Below are 4965 nucleotides of genomic sequence, written 5' to 3'. Positions count from 1 at the left end.
GTAACTCCTTACACTAGTTGTTTTTTGTTTCTTTATGTGTGTTTAGCATTTGTCATTTCTTTTCATTGGTTTGCTGAATGTCTACTCATTATTCTTCAACATACCACAAAGGTGAAACTTAAGTCCATGCATAAATTTAATTGTGAATTTAATTTTTTTTTAATTTATCCCTTGTTTTGGAAAATGAACTTGGAGTTTAGGACTACACTTTAATGTTTTTTCCTGACTTGTAAAAATAATTGTTAAAATACTTGAAAATACAAAAAATATAAAGAAGAAAATAGTCACCTAAGTATTTGTTAGGTTTTAATTGAAAAAGTAGACTTTGTTTTTGTGAAATGATTTCAGGTAATTAGGTATCTCTAGTCAGTGATGTTTGTGTTAAAGTATTGGCCACTTCTACTGATTTGTACTAATAATATCTGCTCATATTACATAGTAAGGGTGTAGGGTGTTAGAATGAAGGTGAAATGTTTTTAAAGAGGTAAGACAAAGTTTGCTTCATTTCCTGTCATGTTAAACATTAAGTATCAAGGTCTATGGAATTGAATGGCTTTAGAATAACTTTTCACATATGTGGTTGAGATGAAATACGATTTTTGCTGAAAGCAAAATATTTTCTCGTTTTAGATACTACTTGTAATATAATCAAGGAACCTCAAAAGTAGAGATAATGACATTTGAAACTGAGGTACAACTTACTTGAAAATAACTCCTATGTTGCTGCTTGTTTAGCTGGCATACAAGTGTATCTGGTCTTCATGGTGTATGTAAAATACTGCACTTCTTACCTTTTGATTAACCTTTTGTGCAGTCTTCAAATAAAAAGATCCTACACAATTTTAAATAAATTTGCTTATAAACATTTTGGTGTGTACTAAAATACTAAATATTCCCTTGGCTTTATTAAGTACTGTGGGCTTTAGCTTTAGTTTTTGTTATGTATATCCTTTTAACTTGCTCAGTTTAAACAAAGATGGAATTTCTCTTCCTTTTGGTGTTACGTAATCATTGGTGTGTGCAAAAAAATTATTCAACTGGTGATAAAATTTTATGACTAAATTTAATAGGCCTGTTACGTGTCATTACCAATTTTCAGATTTCTGTTGAATCTGCATTAATGGATGAATGACTTGGGCAGAGAGGACTTAAGACTGTGCAGAGTCAGTATTCTTCATTTCTGGAATTGGATGCTTTATTTGCTGGTACGACTATGATAAAAGAGGTGGTAAATCATAATCTAGGTTGAGAGAGTGACCTAGATTTGAATGGGTTTGGATCCTGGCTTTACTGTGTGTCTACTTCATGGCTTGGGCCAACTGCTTTCTCTGTGGCTCAAGTTTTGCCCTGTAAAGAGCAATAAATAAGTTAATACATGTGAAGCCTCACAGCAGTGCCAAGCATGTAGTGACTGCTAGTAGATGTTCGCCAGTACTATTGTCTTGAAGTTCCAGTCCTGATGACAAACTCTGCCTAGGTCACACTACTCCAAATATAAATTTTTATTGTTTGGGTAGTTCCCACCGAAGGATAAAAGATGATAGCTTTAATTGAATGGATTGTAATATCTTTGATGGAAGAGTGAAAAGCTGCCTGTATTTACTTGCATTCCTTAGTTACAAGTGTGTTTGTTAACTCCTTAACGCTGGACAAGTGCAAGTGCCTAAGCATTCTTTTGATGAATCCTGGAAATGGAGAAACGCAGCTTTTGGCAAAAAGCTTGCTGAGTACTGCCAAAGGGGTAATTTTATGGGCAGTCAACTTGGATAAAGCCCAAGATTATAAGAAAGTTCCACTGTCTCTACTTGAGCATTATTTCAGAGAGAGTTTACTGTGAAGGTAGCAAAAAAATGCCTTAATGTTTTTTGACATCTATCGAGTACTTACATGGCGGAAACTGACAGGTATTTTATATGCATTATCATTTTTAGCATCACCCCATGAAACAGGCACTTGTTATCCCCACATACAGAATAGGAAATGCACTTAAAAGGGTTACATAAAAAGCAAACGGTTGGTAAACGTTGGAGCTGCCCTCCAGGGTGCCGTCATTAAAGCTCCCTGGACAATACCAACCTTAAGGCTGGCAGCTGAACCAGGCCAGGTGCCAAGAGCTGACTGGACGCTGCGCCATTCTGCCTCCCTTCATCTTGAGCAGGAGGGAAAGATGTACGTGAGCTTCTAAGGATGACATCTCACAAGCCGTCTGGACGGTTGCTGTGCTAAATTAAATAAGAAACAATCACGAAATGGTGATGCAGTGATGGAAAAAATGCAGATTACAAAGATTCCAAGTACGTAGCTCAAGATGCTAGCTCGCCAAGGTAAGAGGGTTCAGGTAAGCATAATCTCTCGGAAGTGGTTAATTGAGCCCTTGACGGAAATGATACCAGTTGGTGGACAAAAGGATTGAGACTATTTCTAATAATGTCTGGCACTATTAGAGGATGTACCAGTTCCCATCTCTTCACGTAAGATTCAGTGGATACTTAACTGCTGGGACCATTTTAATGAGAAAACTACGTACAAGTGCTTGTTACATAGGGCTCACTAGACCTTAGTTCTCTTGGCCTCTCAGCTGTATTGGATGCAGCTGAGCACTCTAGTTTCAGGGACACTTTTGCAAACATATGCAAAGCCATCTTTCTGACAATTTTCTCTCAGATGTTCCTGATTTCTCACTAATAGTGGTTTGTCTCCTGTACCAAATCATTGCCTACTGCTCTTCTCTGATGACACTTCCTTGGGAGTTCATTTATTCCGTGAGTATAGTGAACACTTCTTACAACGCTGGGTAATGTCACTTCATTCCCTTTGAAGCTGGATCATGAGGGAGATGTAATTTTTAAAAGGACTGTCCCCCTCTTTCACCTCTTCTTTATTCTGAGTCCCTATCTGGCCCATACGTAGCTTGGAATAGGTACGAGGACTCCCTCGAGGCCAGGTGCCGAGCAGCCACTCACCAAAAGCAAGCAACTGTCTTTTCAGTTTTTGCTGTTAGGTTGGTTCTGAATGGAGCCTCCAGGAAAGAAACAAGTGAATACATTCCTTGCATCCAGAAGAATACAGTCATAGTCATTCATATGTGTAAGGCACTGGGCATAAAGAATATATTAGTATTCATTCCTATGTAATTATAATGTGCTAGGAGCTCTGCATAAGGCAGTAGAACAAGATCACTTTGCAAAGCTTATAGAGTCTAGTAGACGAGACAGATGAAACTAGGAATTTTAACATGGTAAGTAGAAAGATACGTAGAACATGCTAAGAGGCATCAAATGCAGGAGATAGGAAGGCTTCCTGGAGGAAGAGAGGTCCAAGTAGAGTGCCACATGGTAGGTTGGTTAACAGAAGAAACTCACTGAGATTTGAATAGAGAAAAAACAAAGGCTTGGAGAGGTGGATACGATGGGTTTGGTTTCGATGTGAAAGTTTTATTGGAGAGGGTCTGTGTGCTCGGGAGACAGGAGAGAGAGACTTTGGAGCTGTCAGCATAGAGGTGATCACTGAAGCCATGGGAGAGACTGGTGTTACCCAGGATGCCCGTGCAGAGGAAGAACCATGGGGAATATATTAAGGGGCAAAGTAAGCCCACAAAGGAGACTGAAGAGTGGCCAGAGATGTAAGGGGACACTGAGATAGAGCATGAAGTCGAGGGACAAGTTCCTTAAGTTCTTTGGAGACTCATGTTCCGGAACAGGGAACACATTCCAGACAGAAGACTGCTGATTCTATCACTACTCCAGACCCTAAGGATTTCTCCTGACCACCATTATCCAAGCATTTCCTTCACCACAGGGGCTATGCTCTAGTTATCTTCTCTGGTTTATTTGGCCCGTCCGCGTATCTCTGCAAAGTCTTAATGGGGGTTCCCTGGCCCTAATGAGTTTTCAATCTACTTGAAAGCTCTTCAGAAGGATTCCCCAGTCTTGTCAACAGTCTCCTCTCCACAACCCTGTAAGTAAGTTCTCTTGCTCCAGTGTTCTCAACAAGCTGCACCGCCCGCCTAGAAACTCTTTCCTTCCTAGCGTATTAGGCTATTCTCTTTGATTTACCGAACATCTGAAAATCTCAGCTTTCTACCAGGAAGTCAGCCTGGATGAATGAGGATGCTTTCAGTTACATTTAACAGAACAATACCTAACTCAGGCTGGCTTGAGCAATAAGGAAAATTTGTCTCACATAGTTGGAAGATCAGAGGTTGAGTGGATTCTAGATTGGTCTCGAAGATGTCCTCAAAAGGCCAGAGTTCTTTCCATCTCTGTTCTGCTGTCCTCAGCGTGTTGGCCTTGCAATCATGCTGGCTCAAAAGGTGGGTGCAGCAGTTCCAGGTATCACACGCAGACACCACAATGTCCAGAGGGAAGAAGGATCCATCTTTGTATCTCTTAGAAGTGAGAATACCTTTCCTAGAGCCACCCAGCAAGTTTCCCTTCACATTTTTGTGGCCAAGATTAGGTCACGTGGACATTCTGAAACCACTGGCCACGGCTAAGACTAATTATTTGGAGTAAAATGAATGTTAGGAATCAAGCACTATAACGGGCTTCATGGAAAGAGGTGAAAAATATCAAGTCTATTTTTTTAAATGGTTTAAACAGAGTAAGTCTATTCAGCTTTGAAATTCCAGCCATCTCTGATTACCCCACCCAAGTACTTACCCTTTACTCAAATACATCTTGTCAATATTGAGAATTAATGATTGTTCAATCTTAATTATTACTCAAATATTTGTAAAACCCCGTATCTATGGCAAACTCCAACCTCTCTATATGCAGCCCTTGGGGATGGTTAAAGCTCTTGGATAATATCATGAAAATGCATTAACATCTATTTGATAAGCATTAAGTCCCTACTGTGTGTCCAACACTGTCCCAGGGGCTAGAGAGAATCAGACAAAGCAAGACCTCTCTCTGGAAGACTAGATCGTGGGGTGTGTCCAGGGGGAAACAGCCAGAGCTGAGG

Source organism: Eschrichtius robustus, chromosome 9 (genome assembly GCF_028021215.1).
Source record: "Eschrichtius robustus isolate mEscRob2 chromosome 9, mEscRob2.pri, whole genome shotgun sequence".
Taxonomy (NCBI): Eukaryota; Metazoa; Chordata; class Mammalia; order Artiodactyla; family Eschrichtiidae; genus Eschrichtius; species Eschrichtius robustus.
This window is presented reverse-complemented; position numbering follows the sequence as displayed.